The following is an 18,003-nucleotide window of genomic DNA, read 5'->3' as shown; positions in this document are numbered from 1 at the left end:
TGTACAGTATATGTATTTTAGAAAATTGTTTGCATCTAAAGTACAGCTGTTATGTACCTTCCTTGCTCTGGCCTGATTGTAGGCTCGTGTCTCTTTTCAAGACAACTATTTGCTTGACTCTGAGAAGAACATCAACAAAACCAGCCTTGCCTTTTGACACCTGATTGCTTCTTGGTGTCTCAAACACAGTAACCCTCATTTCCCTATTTCCATTCCAACTCTCATAGACTACCAATAGCATTTACAGGTCTTAGTATTTAGGAACCTGAGCCATAAAGGAGGGCACTCCATTTGTGAGGGCACAAGACAGAGATGTACATAAGCCATTTAGGAAAGCAGCCAAAGGGCAGTGAAGTAAGAGGGAAAAGAAAGCTGTGGGCAGGTTGGAGAAGTACAAGGAAACAGTGACACAATATTGACCAGCATGGTAGGTGGTAGTTTTAGGACATTTTAAAATAAAATAATTTGGAGCCATCTCAACAAAGCATATTTTAGTGGATTCTGCTTGGAAATGTTTAGCTAGTACAGTGGAAACTAACATCATCATAAAAAGTGGGAAAATGTATCAGGTGTGAGATTACAGTAAAGAATCTTTAGAAGTGAGAACAAGTTATGTTGGATGCACAAAGGCAAAGAGGAGTGATGTGGTTAAAGTGAATGACAAAGGAAAACAACCTTTGCAACAGGCAAGATTTTGTGTCTCAGATAGAGAGAAGAGAATGCCTGTAATGAGGGATCTGATAAGATTTTTGGGCAGGAACATGAGCTGTGTGAATGGATAGGAAAAGCTATATAATAGAGAGGTTATGTAGAGCAAATCCAGTGAACTGACACATAATTGGGATTTGAGAGACTCTCTGAGTTGAAAATGTCATCCATATTGTGGTTTGCAAAACACTGATATTGTCCAAAGTGATTAGAGGAGGATATGGAGAGCTGAGACAGGGGAGGATGTTACCTGCTTTATTTTACTCATTCTGGTCTTAGGCAAGACTTCTCATGGGGAGGGGAGGGGGAGAAGGATTACCAATGGGATTTTAGTTTTGGGGGAAGAGGGTTTAATAGGAACAGTAGTAAGGAAGGCAAGCCAAGAGAAGAAATGGTAGATTTATTGCTCGTCTGCTGGGATTTTTTGTTTGCTGATGTTGTGCAGAGATAAGGCATGGATGAAAGGAAATTAAGGACAGAGCTGCTTTGAGTACCCCATAGGAAGCTGGCACCTGAAATTTGGTATTCCTTTGATAAAGGAGGACGTCTAAGATAAAACATCTATGTAAGTTTCATGTGTATTTTATCGTGTATTTACAACTCAAAACTGTAGGATGTAATATATTTTAAGATAATTTTGAAGATGGCTGATTTTATTGCCAGAAACATTTAGATCTGGGGAAACATTTAAAAGATTGATGGAAGCTGTTTTGGAGTTGAAGTTATGTGCTTTAGGGAACAGTGATAACTATCAGAAGATTACACACTTGTTGGGGTGCCATACTTGAGATGAGAATTTGCTCTTTTTGAAGACAACCAATTGTGGGGGGATAGAATAAAAGAAAAATAAAGATAGTGCAGAAAATAATCTCATCTGTAAAGAGTTGCAGCTGGGCCAATTACCAAAGAATAGGAACAAGCCTGACTTTAACAGGCCACAGCTGTGACCAATGAGAAGAAGAATGCTATAAAAGAGAGGGGTGGCTAGGTGACAAGGGAATTGGGGGTCAGTGCTCTGAGGTGCTGCCCATGAGAAATACCAAGAAGATATGAAACTTTTGTGATAAGGAGACAACAGTATGGAACACCTGCAATAAGATGACAACATCCAGTGAGAACCAAAAAAAGAGACCAAACCACCACAGATGAGAATTTCTACATAAATAATACTGGCAGCTAAGTAAATATATATGTATATACATGTGATAAGCATTGTTCATTCCTCTTTTGAACAGTTATTCCTATGATGCAGACTTTCAAAGAATAGGAAAGAGAGCATAACCTCCCCTGGATTTTTATATCTATCCAAGAAAACAAGAAGTACTTTAAAATTCACTTTATTTTTTTAGATTTCACTAATTTCTGGGATCTAGATTGTCAATTCATAAAACCTGGCATAAAGTTGCTGAAGCAAATAGTTCAGAGAAAGTGATAATGTTGATTAAAAAGTGTGTTTGGAGCAGAATTTATGTTAAAAACCTACCCAGTTATGGTTTCAGTTGCTCAGATAATTTCTTTCCTTTGTGGGACTTTAGGAGGCTTTTGTTCATGTGTGTGTGTGTAGAAGGTCCTAAGTGACATCTGAAAACTAATACATGGAATAATAACTTGAGGCAGAAGATTAGCCAGTTCTTGTAGTCTCAGACTTGATTATGGCTAGACTAAGGAAGTGAATTCTGTTCAGTACTCTAATTGGTAAGATGGCAGCAAAGAAAATTGGCAAAATCCTAAGTGATGTTTCAAAATACTTGGTAAAGAATTTTTGCCAGTAAAGGGAATGAAAGTATAAAACTTCTGAAAAAGAATCCCAAACACAAAACAGACTCGATGCCAGCTCTTAGTAATTTGTGGAAGATAAGTGACTTTGAGTTAGTAAATAGGAAGCAACTCTGTTACTTTTTAAAGAACTTAAGGTTCTGTATTCTTTATGCAGCTATTCTTTTGTTTGTTTTTATAAGTTCTGATCTAATAGCATACTAGTGAATGTAGTATAATTTTTAATTTTAAAGATTGAATATTTAAAATCTTTGACTCCATAGATAGACATTTATTTTATATGCATTTGGTACGTGTCTCAATTTTTTCTGTCATGGATTTTGAGTTATTAGTGACTGCCAAGAAGGGCCAGACCCTTGTCAATATTGCAAAACAGTATGATAAGGCCCTTTGAATATGGTATGAAAGGAAAGCTGGAAGCTTACCATCTGGAAGAGACCATCAGTGGGCTAAAGCTGGCATTTCTGGCTTCCTGCCACACCTTCCCGCTGTCTGACTAACCTTGGGATTGGACAAGGAGGGATCTGCAGGTGCCTTAGTGTCCTGTTTTTCCTTCTCTCTGCCCCGTTGGGTGAACTAACCTGCAGTGCAGCCAGAATAGTGCAGTTCTTCTTTCAGAGGTTAGACAGTATATAAAAGTAAGGAAATAAAGATGCAAAACCCTACAAAATACAAAACAAAAACCCAGAAAAGCTGTAGAAGAAAGCTTAAAATCCATGTATTTTGCAGGCAAAATAAACAGATTGAGTCTCCTGATAGCTTTATGGAATTGTTGGCTGTAGGGGACCTCTGAGTGCTTTTACTCATATTTTTTACTCATATACTACTAACACCACTTCAGATCAGCCGGGCTTTCATTAGTGCACGTTGGTGAGCTGGTCCCATACACTGGACCATTGTGCAGACGAGGAACCTTTCTTTGCAGAAAACACAGCTCCTTGTTCTTTTTGTCTCTGCCTTTCCTTTCCAAAAGCCTACATCCATGACCATATTCTGGTCACGTGTGCCACCTCAGATCCGGGATTCTGGTTTTCCCACAGCTCTGCTATCGTACACAAACTTCCAGTTCTACTTGTTCATTGCTCAAGCTTTGTGTAGTGGTGAACCTATCACTGTTTGAGAAGCCTGAATGCTCTCTGATTCATGGCCTTCTCCAACACGTACTTGCCCTTTATCTGCACTGCTTCCTCCTTTACTTCTGCATTTAGATACCATTCCCTCATGATCCTAGCTTAAAACTTTCTCCACTGGCTGCAAGCCTTTGGCAAGACGTGCTTTTGGCAAGATGCGCTTTTGTCTGGACCTTTATCTGAAATCATCCAGCATCTTGTGTCTAGAAGCATAGGACTGGGGATAGAAAGGGAAAATACACTGCATAGCTGCTTGAGATTGAAGTGCTTCCTCACATTTTTACAGCTGAGGACCATTATGATAAGGTAGTGAAATTCATCTGGACACAGTGATCTCCTGCTGTGTCCTTAGTGCATGAGATTCATCAAACTGCTAAGCAAGGACTTAATGCGCCTTGCAGGAGCTTGTATGAGGTGTTCAGAAGTTAATGAGCTGAATTAATTCTAAGAAAACCAAAAATAAAGTCTCAACTATATATAGATAGAGAGATATGTATAGGTACGTATATAGCTGTTGGAAAGAACCTTCCTGAGGAGGAAAGGAGTTTATGAGGCATTTTGATGTCTTTATATGAAGCTGTACAAATTTCAGCCACTTAACTTTAGCAGGAATATCCTGGAGTGTTTGAAGTGGGTAAATAATTTAAAATAAATAAGGTCAATGAAGAAGACCCTGTTTGCCAGTCTGAAATGTAAATTCTGAAAAACCTTTAGAGATTTTCCTCATACAGAAAAAGGAGAGTAAGTTATTAGGTCCTGCATTTTATAAACTGTGGGGTGAAGAAAGTTCAGTTATCTCAGCACTTGGTTTGGCCAAGATCTTTCAGCATGTGGTCATCTGTCTTTGTTGTGGGAAAATTTAACTAATTTAAAAAAAATATTCTTGAAAGTGCATCTGAGAGGATTCATGAAGACCAGATGAGATTTGTTGTTTGGATGTTTTTCTCAGAAGCAGTCTGTCAATAATATGCCATCTTTTGAAAACATTATTAAAGATGTTATTTCCTGTTCCAGAGTTGCCCATGGCTACAGCAATAGGTAAAATTTTTATGATGATATTTGCATTCTTTACCATTACATAGGTATTTTTTTCCTACTATTTTACTTCAGGGCAGGCATTTGGCAAATGTAGCAGCCTTGGTTGTTGGACTGGATTCCTTTCTGAAAATTTTATTGCCCATGCAAGCATAATGTGGACACAGAGAAAAATTTGAAGTACATTTGGTGAATACCACAAAAAAAAGTTCATAGGCAATTTCTTTTTTTAAAGTTTATTAGTAATCATGAAAACTGCAGAGTTTGTCTTTTGACAGCTTTTGTAGCCAATAAGGTGTGCTTATTGTCAGAACTGTGTAAAGATTTTCTCACCTCTCCCCTGTCTCATACACATCGCCTGACTACAACAGAGCATGATATTGAACTATGAAGATCATGGTAAAATGTAATGTATGTTGATGTAATATTTGAATTAGATTTGATGCTTAATTCTTTCCCTTGCTTCTCTCTTACCAGTGGATTAATAATAATGTCTGCTGTAAGGTAAGGGGAGCTAGATTATTCAGTCGTGGTAGTTTTGTTGAAGGAAGTGTACTGCACCAGCAGGATGTGTGGTCCAGAATCTCACTGCTCAGTTGTTATGGTCTCACTTCAGAGTTACTCATGCCAAAAGGATATGGTTCTGAGCAGTACCCATTCCTTCTCTGCCTTTGCAAGAAGGCAGAAGGGAGCTCAGTGGAGCTCCTTTGCTGCTGCTAACACTTCTGGAGATCTGTGTTGGGATAGTGAGAGGATGTACTGTGTGAGGATGTGGTGATCATTGCACGTCTGCCACAAGTTGCCGCCCTTATGAAGTGCCAAGGAGAAAAAAAAAATCAATGTGACAACTGTTCCTCTGTGAACTGGCCCTGGGAATTGCTGAACATCATTGGCACACATGATTGTGCATTTGACCTGGGGACGAGTAGCTCTGAATTTTGTTAACCCCTGAGAGCACTCATGGAAAAAAAATCAGAAATCTTTTAGGCTATCCTTGTATTCCATGGTAGGATTAGTTCTATTCTGTCAGATCCCTGGTTTATTCTTAAAAACATTCTAGTCCAATGTGGCACAGTTCTTACTGTTACAAAACAAAAATCTTTCTTGCTGTAGTTTGAACATGTTGCTTATCACTCTTTCTTTTGTGGAGGTTTCTGATTTTCAGCAGCCAGTTTGGTATTTAGCAATTTACAGATCTCCTTCTTGGTGTCTTTTTTTTTATGTAGATTAAACAATCCTCATTCTGTTAATGCATCCTCACAGGTTATATTTTCTAGAAATTTGTCTCTACAATTGTTCTGCATCTTTCTTAGAGTGTAATGCCCCAAACTGAATGTAAGACACCTCTGTTCAGAGAGGATTACTTCACTAGTGCTGTAGCTTTTTAGCAGGATTGTATATTTGTGCAATATACAATATAGGTATTCTTTGCTTGCAATCCTCTCCTACAGAATTGCAACTGAAAAAGTGGTTCCTCCGGCATTTTTACAGTTCATTATTTATGCAATTAATTATACTGTTAATTATTAAGATACCTAAGTACCTTGCATGTGTTCCTACTAATTGACTCCTGTGCCGCCCTTAAACTGTAGATTGTACCCAGCATCAGGTTATAAACATTTGAATGAAGGTGCCTAAATGTTCATCATATGTTAGTGGTGTCACTAAATTCCCAATCTAGTCAATGGAGCCTGGCCAATTGGACATGCCTTACCGAGGGTCAGATGAAGAATCTCATTTAGGTCCCCAAACACCAATAACTCTATTGACTTGTCCTCCATTAACTGTAAAAATAATTAGTTTACAATCTGGACTGGGATCTCATTTCATCTCTCCAATTTACCCATGTCATTCTGATTTCTGATCCTGCATTCAAAGATACTTGCAATCTCTTAGAGCTCAGTATTGCCTGAGAATTTCATAAACATAACTTCTATTCCACTGCTGAAGCCATCAATATAAATATTGAATGGCATTGGACCTGAACACAACCCCATGGAGCCCTAGACAATATGCTGCTCCATTGTGATTTCAGCAATTGTTTTCTGAGGGTTTCTTCGACTAGACAGCACCCATGTTGGTACTTTAATAATTAATTTAGGCCTGCTGTTGAAAAATGCTTTGCTGTTTTGTGGTTTTGCATCCTCAGGATTATAAAGTCTCTTATTTTATAGTGACATTAGAAGATCCATCCTATTCCCCTCCTCCCTTTATTAAACTGCTCTCTTTACCTTCTGTGTCAAAAGCTGACTTCAGTTTATTTTGAATTTTTGCAGAACAAAATGTCCTGATGTATTTCTTTTTCAACTACTCCCAGATGTCGGAGTAGTTAAAATACATACTATTCCAGCCCTGTACTCTGGATGGTTCTGGCAGTGTTTTGAAAAATCTTTCCTCCCTGGTTTGGTGGTTTGCAACAGATCTCCACCATGGGAGTGTTCCTGGTTTTTTCATCTCTAACTTTACAATCATTACATGGAAGTTTCCCCAAGATCTGAATCTCCCTGTGGCCTGAAACTACATCAGTTCTATGTGTTCTTAATGTACAATGCAGCACCAACCCTTTTGAAAGAGCAGTGCCGCTTTATACCCCCACAAGGGTTATCCAAGTCTTTGTTACTCCAATTAAATAATAGTTTCTTTAGATATCTGGCTTCTCCAGTTTCTTTCCAGTTGTATAGTGTAGGTCCTTTGAACTTCAGTGGACTCATTCACTGTTCTTTCTTTATGTTCTTAATTAGTTTATTTCAGGTAGCTTTCAGACCCGAACAGAATTCCTTTTCTAAGATACCCACAGGATTTTGGTTTTTTTTTTTTTTTTTTTTTGCAAACCAACCTGACTTAAAAGTATTTTTCAGTTAATGTAATAAATCAGGGTGTAAGATGCTTTCCTCATTTTCCTGATATGAACTCCATTCCTGTCCCATTTGCTTATACAGTGCTGCCCACTTTCTCTGGAAGCTAAATTCCTCAGCATCTTCAAAGTCTAAAATAGAAAAATGTCTCATCAGGAGTAGGATCAGTTAAAAGTCTTTTTGTTTCTACGTCTAGCAAGTTCTTTCCCTGTTGCTGTGGTGGTGGCACTGATTGTGGTATTTGAAACAGTAAGTTAGGACCGTCCACTGTGTTTCTTCTCCTTAGTGCTCCTGAGCTGGAGCTTGTTTGTGTCGGAGGTTCAGCTTTGCCAGCCACTTTGTGTCTCGCACAGGACTGGAAAGCTGTCTTTCAGATTTCACTGTGAAACTTGCTTCTTTGATCTTGTAGTTTCATTTCAGCACATACAGTTTCAGTCAGCACTTGTGACAGTGGAAATAAGAGCCTTGTAGCTCTTAGCCCAGGCTTCTTGTGCTCAAACTGGTTTCCTAGTCAAGGGTTTAGAAAGCAGTCATGCTTTTGATGTGGCAGATTAAGAATTGTGTCTCATTTTAGAATTTTATCATACCAGGGTTCCTTAAATAAAAGATGTGCAGTTACAGCTAGGATACTTGATCTCGGAGTACTTATTTTCCATTTAAATAAATTGATTTTGCACTGTTCTGACGAGGTCAGGGTGCCAGACTTTTGGTTTACTAGATCTTAGGAGAAGCGAGTGTTGTGCTAAAGAAATTCCACTGCAGTGGGAGGCTTTGAACCTTGTGGTTTTGGCAACAGTGTCTTTGACTTGCCAGCAGAGGAGCGAAAGCCTGCAGTGTCTGTCTTGAACAGCAGTGAAACAGTTAACAATGCTAACATTTAGAACAGCTGTAGTTACTTCTCTGGTGTTGCTGTCTAAAGGGGGGAGTGGGGCCCTGAGCTTGGACCTCCGTGGTGGCAGGGTGGGAGCGCAGCCAGACTCTGCGGCCTTCAGGCCCTTTGTCCAAGGCCAAGATACTCCAGGTGAAGTACATTTACTGAAAGCTGGATAAAACAGAAGTGAAACTGTAAACCGTGGGCAAATATATATTCCACGTTCTTTTCTGGACCTCATGCCCAAGTAACTTTAAATGTCTTTTATCTTCTTTCTTTTATGTATAAAGTCATGTCCTTTAGCTCATTTGTAACACACAAGCTTTTAGCTCCAAAGCTTCCATCTCAGTCTTGGGTGTTGGCCAGCATTTGGGAGCCTCAAGTTGTGAAATAGTGTAATTTTTCTCTTTGAAGTGCTTTAGTTCACCAGTTCTGTGGTGAAGAGCTGTCAGGGTGGGGTCAGTTCCCTTTTCATGGCTCAAAGGGCCTGCTTATGACATGTCTAATCAAATGGATTTGGGGGGGAAGGTGCTCACTGTACTTTTGATTCCTATTACTGAGAGCCTGGAGAATGACTTTCCTTCGTGATCTCTGATGTTCACTATGTTATTTAAAGGCCTAATGTTCTGTCATGCATAATTTATGCAATGGAGGTGCATTTCCATTGTATTAGATGCAGAACGATACAAGCAGCAGTAAACTGCTGTAATTTTACATGATTTTTTTTTTTAAGGCATCACAAAAATCAGGCTCTTTGAACAGCCTTTTCCCTACAAATTTATTTTACTCAAAAAATCATGGAATCAGAACTGTTTGAGGCTTGAATGGATCTTTGAAGTTCATCTGGTCTGTCTGCTTCTTAAAGTAGGGCCATCTAGATAAAATTACTCAGAGCCTTAGTTGGTTGTTGAGCATCTCCAAGGATGGATATCCCAACTTTTGTGGGTACAGAAGGCATTTCTGTCACTTTATTGCCTTCTTTTGGCAATTTTTCCACCCACTTATATTCAGTGAGCATGTCGTTTATCACAAAGTGTGTTTGTTGCCTTTTGTGTTGCCACCTTGAATCTTTGGGAAGACTGGCTTTATTTTCTGTATACCCTTCTTTTAAGTAGCTATAGACAGCAGTAAAACCTCTGTTTAGCATCCTTTTCTAAAGGCTAAAAAAGCCCCAAATTTCACAGCTTGATCTTGTATGTAATTTTCTCCAGAATTTCATTTGTTTCTGAGACAAAAATATATTATAATGCAGCTTTTAATAATGTTTTATTTTTAAAAATGCAAAAGAAATCTTCAAATGTAACATATATGTACTTTGAGGATATGTCCTTTATGAAGCAATTTTTTTGAGAATTGTAGGTCACTATTGTGTGCATTTGGGTTTTTTTGTAGAGCATGTATGTGTGAAGGCATGTTTTTGAAGTTTCTCTAGATTATGTATAGAATGTTATGATTAATGCTACTGGAATTCTAAATATTTCTTTTTGTAAATAATCACTAAAATAATATAAACCGGAAATCTACGGTAATGCTTTTTGTCTCTCTCCATATATCTACAACAGCATGATAGAGAGAAAAAGGAGTCCTGTCCTTGAGGTGTTGTTTCACCAGAAGTATATTGCACATCACCTGTTGATGATTTCTTCTGTTCAGCTTGGAGGAAATGATCTTCAGCTGGATTCCCCTGAGAGCTAATCAGAGTCAGTGCTACTGTTGGGATTAACAATGAGAAATTGCTGAGCTCGCCTTGGCAACTCTTACCCAGCTCTGGAGCATTTGTTGTCAACAGAAAGACCAAATTCTGCCAGACCTGATGGTGGGCAGGAGACTGTTCCACTTCAGCATTGTGCAGCTCTGCTGGAAAGGTGAGAAACTGATGGCTAAGGTGCATATCCAAGGAATTGGAAGAGCCTGCTGATCAAACTAAGCTCCTTTGTCATACAGGTTTGCAAATTTAAATTGAAGATAATTGAGGGTTTAAATTTCGTCTTAAACATAGTTTAATATATATATTTTGATACTGTTTTCTAGGTAATGAAGTTGCAAGTACTCAGAACCTTTAGGCTGCCTTCTGTAAAGCCTTTCAAATGAAAGTCTTGTCAGTGAAGACAATAATTGATACTGTCCTTGAACCTCCTGCAAGTCCTTGCTTTTTGGCACAGACTTAATTACTCAAATATGAAAAAGCCAGGAATTAACGCACAGACTTGCAATTCCCTGATCTTAGCAGATGGATCATAGCCATTTCTGAGATCAATGACTGGTAACTGAATTATTCACTCTCTTAGCAAGGAAGTATCTTGGTATCTGATCTGCAGTTTTCTTCAGGAAGCCCTAGTCATTTACAGATAATTTTTTTTCCCACTTGGAAGGAATTTTATGTGTACTAGATACTTTTTGTCTTCCAGCTCTCATTTAAAATTAAAAAAACCCAAAAAACTGAGGACTGTCTAATCCCTAATCCTCTCCGGAGGTTCTTAAATTTTGCTGGAGAATATAACCTGTCATAGCATCCGAATGTGCATCCTTTCAATGGGAAGATTTTGATTCCTCTTACATAAAAATTTAAATATGTGTCTGGCAAGATATATGCTTCCTACACGTTTCAAACTAGTTTCAAACAAATATTTTCACTTTAACAGCAAATGTTATCTTCTTAGTAATATGTAATGAGCTGTTAACTGTAACTAGTGTTTTCGGAGTCCTGATACTCAAATATGTAGGGATATATTAAAACCAGTGTGTTTTTAATGTACCTTTCTGGGCTCATCCTTTCTACTTTGCTTGCTGTAAGCCAGTAAATTTGTTGTTTGGTTTTGTGTTTCTATCACAGAGTGCTGCAAAGCTCATATTTTTGACAAAGAACCCCATAAATGCCTGTCTCCCAGAACCTTTGCTGTTCTCCTTTCTCTCAACAATGAACCATCTCTCTCAACATCTCCTTTACAAATTGCCGCCTCTATAACACTTCCTAGCTTTGCTGCTTTTGCCAGTTTTGCTGATGCTTTGGTAGCAGTGGCAGGGAGGATCTTGGTGGCTGCCTTGGTGAGAGCCCCTGAGTGCCTCGTGCCGGGAAGGATGGGTGCTCTGGGAATGGAGCACGGGGTGAGCAGCAAAGAGCAGGCAAAGAGGGCAGCTCTTGGAAGAGAGGCACTTCTGAAGTGGCCTCTTTGCTTGCTGAAGAGCCCTGTCGTGGTGCCTGGCCCGAGAGCAGACGGGAAGTAGGGAGCAGACAGGCTGAAACCCTGGTTGCTTATCTCCACGCGCTTCTCAGTTGCTCTGTTTTTCATGCCTCCAGCTCAGCTGTAAAGCAATAATTAACCTGAGCCTTTTAATTTCTCCCAGTTGGCTTTAAATTAACTCTGTTGTCATGTTGCGTGGAGTAATCCTTCAGGCATCAAAGATTTGAATTTTTTATGGCTGCATGGGTATTTACTGTTTGGTCAGTTTTCATTCTATTATTATAACGGTATTGTTTTTGGAATTTTCATGTTTGTGAAGATGTGTCTTAGATACTGCACACACAGAAGAGAGAAGAAAAATCCCCACTTTGTCAGTGCTGCAGGGAAGTCCAAAGCTTTTTAACCGTACTCAAGGCCAAAGCTCCTAATGTGAAATAAAATGTGGCAAATTAGTTTGGGAAAATTTCAGGTGAAAATCCCGTTACTAGCCTCTGTTTGGTTCTTGAATAGACTGTTGTTTGTTTAGATGTACTGAAGTGATATTGTTTGCAGTTGTTTTAGGTACAGACAGCTCTTTTCAAGACTGGAAAATTTTGGATTTCTTGTAAATGGCATTCTTTAAGCAGCTTGCAGTACACAAGAGCCAAGGAAAAGACTGGATCTTTATTTCAGCACAGGCTCTCATAAATCTCATAAATTTGATATTAGTATCAAAACAGTGGGACTAGTGATATTTTTTTATATATATCATAGGTTTATTTGTGCTCTAGTTACTGGAGAGTCTAAAAGTGCTATTTTATTAGTGTTGTTCAGTAATATGGTCCGTAACTGTAAAGCCTATTAAACACTTTATAAAGCCTTCACGGAAACTTCTTACATATATTAGTTACACTGTGTTTTTGTAAGTTATAGCCCTCTGGAAGTTGGCTTATTATCAGTTTTCCATCAAAGTGAAGTGTTCAGAGGAGTGGAGGATGACCTAATGTAATCTAGATCGAAAGCATCAGTGAAAGTTGATGTTTATCCTTGCTTTGATATTGTACATCTTAACAGTGAGTTCTTGTCAAAATGCATCTGGATAGATGCAAGGCAAGAGACAAACACATATCCAGAAATTAAGGGTGCTGCTTGCATCACTGTAGTGATAATGATTTTTCAAGTGAAGCTGTAGCCCTCTTATTTATTTGTGAAATGAGTGGCAGAAACTCCAGCACAGGACAAGATAAAATGGATGGGGTGAACTTTAAATATTCAGAACATGAACTCGCGTCTTAGCATTTGTTAAATGATGGTATGGAAATCTAGTAACGTACAAAAACTAATCTAGCAGTGTGCCAAAGTAATTAAAGCAAAGTAAATAATCTCCAGTGTTCTTATTCCCCACAGAAAATGTTTAATATCTTATCTTTCCAAAGTAGTTTCCTGCTAATTCATGATGTCTTTGTAGACTCTCCTTATTCAGCCAGTGCTGTTGTTTTCCATGGTGTGGAAATTTCTCCCCTCCTGTCCTGAGGGGAAAAAATGTGTTGGTACTGTCTTTATTTGAAAAAATTATGTTTCTTCCATACAGTGGAAATCAGGAAGCCAACAGCTGTAATCCTCTCTGGTCATTTACTGTTTACTTAGCCAAAGGGCTTCGTTTACCTCAAGTGTGTGTGGTATATGACACTTTATAACATCGTCTTGGTGCTGTGGGACATTTTGTTGCTGGAATCCAGGGACCTGATGCCGATCTTGTTTTGGTACAAATTAGAAGTAGCTCTGTTAAAGTAGGTGAAGCATAAGGCTGTTGTGAGGCAGATCAGATTATCTGTCTTTGAGTCATCCCTAAATATTAGACTCTGATGACCCATAGCTCTTGAAGTTCTCTGTTGCTGCAGACAGGAGAAATAGAACTGGTCATAAATTGTGTTAAAATTGTCCATTATTCTTACATAAGAGAGCATGTTTCCTTGTGCATTAGTGTATGCTGAAATTTAGTTTTAAGTGAGCTAATAAGTAATGTTTAAGTCAGTTCTATGGTGCAGTGGTCTGACCTGAAACTACTCCTTTACTTTTCATTTTGGTGCTTTACTTTTCATTTGGTGCTGTGTGTAGACAGGGAAATGACAGAAGACAGCAAGAGTAGATGCTAGGCAATTAATGTACTTTTCTGACCAAAATAAAAAAATAGTCACTGGTTCTAAACAAAAGAACCTTTGGAGACTGCATGACCATCTTTCAGCCTGGACTTTCTCTCTTATGTTGCAGCTCCTGTGAGAGGATCACAACCACACTGATTGTTGGAATGTTTCCGGTTCTGTTACATCCCTTTGTTTCCAAATAAGTGTTAGTTTATGCACGATGGATGGTGCCTTTATTGGGAACTTCCAAGTGTTATGAGGAGGCTGAATCCAGCAGTCCAGTTGAGATGAGGCTGCCAGAGCTGCATGTCCCTGGGTCCAAGCAGGGCCGGGCTGTATTCCTGCAGGAGCGTGCTAGTGGGCACACACACAAATGTACATTATATACATGGCCAGCTGCACAGATCCACAGATACACACTTTGTACTTGAACAGCAGCAATGCCACATCCTGCTCCTCTCTCTGGCTCCCTGAGACCTCTTAATAGGGAGTATATACTGTGTATGTGTGTACAGCATGGACAGTCACTGTTCCCTAAATATCCTGTCTTTGCTGGTGCTGGCACCTGGACATATGAGCTGCCAAAGCCTCTGTTTTGGTCTGGCTTCCAGAACAAACTCCCTGACACACAGACATGGACACAAATATGCACAATACACACCCCCTGGCAGCTGGTCTTCCACGTGCTAATTATCCAGTAGCTGGTTCTGGATCCTCTTTCTCCACACAGGTGTCCCAATATACACCCAGGCCCTCCAGTCCCTCCAGTCCCTGGCTGGGACTCCCCTAGTCCCTGTGACAGCTGTTCTGGTGGCCTTGCCCATGGGGACAGGCTATGGGGTGTCCTAAATAGCCTCTCCCATGGAATTCTGGCAATGGGTGACTCCTCTTGTCCCCAGGTTGAAAGCTGTCTTTGCGGGGCTGGGTCAGGGCTCATGTCTCCCAGGGGATATTGGGGCTCCCTGAGCTGCCACGGCGCCTCATGGTGAAGCTCACTGTGTGCTGCAGATGGGAGGACTCTGGTGATGGGATGGGGGAAATGGGGCAGGAAAAGATTTGGGTCCTCCTTGCAAAATGATGATCCCCTGTGCTCCTCTGGGTGCATGAAGAGCAGTTTTTTATCACAACAATCTAACACCAGGTAGCTAGACAGAGCAGGTTCAGTGGAGCAGCTTTCCTTAATGTTTCTTGACATTAACAGCTCCATTTCTCAATTAGATTGGAAAACAAAGTTGATTATGCGTGTCTGCAGGGTGACACTGTACTTTTGACCAGTAACTGTAAAGTAAACGGGAAAGGTCACAAATAAATAGTTTTAGTTTAGTAATACCACCTGGAAGGCCACAGTGACTTAAGGCAAGGCTGTTGTTATTGTTCCTACAGCCAGCAAGCAATGTTTAAAAGACTTATATATTTATAAAGGAACAAATTTGCATAACATGGCTCTATTTTTTTTTGAGAGCACTTTCTGTAAATACAGAAAAGTTCTTGTGTGTGTTTCTTTTGTAGCATTTCCATGTACTTGTTTTGTTTCCAGTAAATATTGCGAGCTTAAGCCTGCCTGTAAAACAACTTCCGTCTTCGCACTCAATTTCTGACAGAAATGACATTCAGAGATGAGATGTACAGATGAAGATATTTGAAGAAAATAGTGGATTTGCTTAGATAATATTGATGCTTTTAAAGGGTCATTAATAAAGATCTGTCAGAGCTAACAAAAACTCTTTAGCGAGTACAAAGCAAAAGCATTTAGTGTTAGCTTTTGTTTAATTTTCTCTAGTTAGGCCATACTTATTTCCTCCAAGGAAAACAGGACTGCTTATTTTTGCTAATTAGAAGTACATCACTGGTCTGAATCACATCTGTAATTAGTAGCAAGGTTTTAAGTAGATGTCAGATTTCTTTGGTATAAGATTTGCATTGTTAATCTACTATACATGCATACGTATGCGTAAGTACGGACTTAATGAACAAAAGAACAGCTGGTTGTTTTTCAAAGCAATCAGGTGCTTCCTAGGCTGACATTGCTGTTCCTTCTGCTCAGAGCTGATTTTGTTGCATCTGAACAGCTCAATTTTGTCACTGGAAAAGTAAGTGGGGTTGGGAAACCAGAAAATAAGCCTCTGCTTTGCTTCTGTCATCCACTCAGGCTAGTAATGCACTCCACAGAAGTGTCGGTGTAAATAGCATTCCTTAGGCGTGTTTGCTTGATTTTTGACACAGATAGAGGGAAGAAAATGCTCAAGGGAGGGAAAGGTTTTGAGGGAAGGCTTGCAGTCAAGCAGGCCTGGGAGATGGAAGAGCTGGTTTGGAGCATGGTTCATGTCCCTGCTGCGTCCAAACTGAACAACTGAATAGGTGCAAATGTAGATGGCAGGCTAAAAATGGAAACTATTCAAACCAAAGGCAATTAATTGTATACAGATGGCTTTCTGGCATTCACAGCTGCATAGATTTTGGTTGTGTACTTTTTTAGATGTGCTGCAGAAGGTTAAAGCCTCTGTACGTCCATCTCCAGCTGTTCATGCACATAAAATAGATAAGAAAATGAAGCCAAGTGAGCATTGTGTGTAGTGCCAGACTTGCTTGCTGAGATAGGCATCTCAAACAGTAGAGCAACATCCTGGCCTGTCAAATGGCCCTTGTATTGGCCTGTTATGAGAAGAAATTACATATTTTATATCAAAGGAGTCACTTCAATTTCATAAAAATGAAATATGGAGAAGTGCTACATATATGTCATATCTCTAGGATAAAACCTAGGACCGAGAACCCTGATCAGAAGTGGAGGATTGCTGAAAATATGAAATGTAAGTTCTTCAAGCAGCTTTGGTATATCCTGGTAGCTGTATCTCTGGAAACTCTATGATTTAAGCTGTTTAACATAGAACCAAGTGTGCTCTTCATGTGCTTTATATATTGCAAAGCAGGCAATTAAGTTTTTTTAAAACTTATTTAGCCATGCTTTAAAAAAACAAAACCATTTTTGGTTAACAGGAAATATGCTTTGATTTGCATTTTCATGTAGAACATGAAAAATACTAGGGTATTTGGGGTTTGAGTCAGTGGAAACCTGTATTTTTGTTTTGCAATTCTTCACCTTTAAAAAAGAAATTTAAAAAAAAGTTTGAAATAAGTGGTTCAAATGGTCAAAACATTTAGACCAGATGTTCCAAAACTGTCATGTAAGTGTCTCTGCAGATATTTCAAGGTGGTACATGACCACCATTGCAATGCAATTACTGCTCCATGTGCATGGAGTTGGCCATGACTTTGTCACCACTGCTCAAGTGGAACAGTCGCAGCCCTGGCATAAAATTATCTCAATTTTGTTTCTCAAATTTTTTTTTTTGCTGGCATTGTTAACTGGAATGATCTGTCTATAGCTTCAGGTTTTCGGGTTTGGTTGGTGTTATTTTTTTGCAGAGAGGGGTAAAAAACTCACTTATCTGTTTTACTTTTGGTCTGACTTGCTACTGAAAAGCACCAAAGCCACCACCTAGGGAGGCCCAGTTGGCTTGTAGACCATTGGAGTGCCTCCCAAAGGGCTCCAGCCTTCCCTTATCAACTGTGTACAGTACGGATCTGTGCATGGATTGCTCTTAATCTCTTTGTGCTCCTGCTGCGTCGGCACAGCGGTGAGTCTGCAGCTGTAGGAGCCATGTGCTTCATCTTCCTCCTTATTTCTTCTTACAGAGCTCCCTTCTGGAGAGTGGGGACCTGGGAAGGGATGTCAAGAGTCCAGCTTGTTCTCTGTTGTGATAAGTGGGACCTAGCCTTTCAGACAGGAGGTCTCTGTGGGAAATGAGAGGGCCCATCCTGCCAAATCTACAGGGATATTGCACCTGTTTACTCATCACTAATAAGACTTCTCTATTTAATGTTCTCTGGGGTATGTGTTTCTCCCTTGATCTACTTGGAGTGCTTTCTCCTGGTTAATGATCTGAGTTTGCCAAGCGCACTGACTCATTTTGGTGCTGGTTTCCATTATGTCAGCTATTAACGGGTCACTGCTCGATGGTGGGAAATCTGTTCCAGGCTAATAGCGAGGTGCACAAGTGCCTCTCCATGGTGTATTTGCTACCTGTGCACACATGTTCTGGCTTGATAGGTGGTAGCAAATCCCACAGCAATATGGGATGCAGCATCTATTCTATTAGCAGTCAATTCCTAATCAGCCTTTCATTAGCACATGCAACACTTCACCTTTTCTGGTTTTTTTTTTACTATGTGACTGAAGGAGAGTGAGAGGAAACATGCTGATGTGCAGAGGAAGGTGTTGATAAGTAAGGAAATCAAATTCTTCCCAGGAGAAGCAGTGTT

At 39.6% G+C, this 18,003-nt stretch overlaps 1 protein-coding gene across 5 annotated transcripts in view; it reads left to right on the top strand.

Annotated features, from left to right (window-relative positions):
* ENOX1 (ecto-NOX disulfide-thiol exchanger 1) overlaps positions 1 to 18,003 on the top strand; it is a 357,261-nt gene that overhangs the window by 38,152 nt on the left and 301,106 nt on the right. Inside the window, exons 1-2 of one of the 5 annotated variants that reach the window (XM_064714375.1) lie at positions 1,723 to 1,888; positions 9,938 to 10,240. The exons of 3 other annotated variants lie outside the window; for them this stretch is intronic. The gene's annotated coding sequence lies outside the window, so the exon portion shown is untranslated. Of the gene's footprint in view, positions 1 to 1,722; positions 1,889 to 9,937; positions 10,241 to 18,003 lie in introns of those variants that run through there. One more of the 5 variants, XM_064714392.1, reaches the window with a different exon arrangement.

The sequence above is a fragment of the Zonotrichia leucophrys genome, chromosome 1, assembly GCF_028769735.1.
Source record: "Zonotrichia leucophrys gambelii isolate GWCS_2022_RI chromosome 1, RI_Zleu_2.0, whole genome shotgun sequence".
Classification (NCBI taxonomy): Eukaryota; Metazoa; Chordata; class Aves; order Passeriformes; family Passerellidae; genus Zonotrichia; species Zonotrichia leucophrys.
The sequence above is the reverse complement of the archived record's forward strand: the minus strand, read 5'-3'. Positions and strand labels throughout refer to the sequence as shown.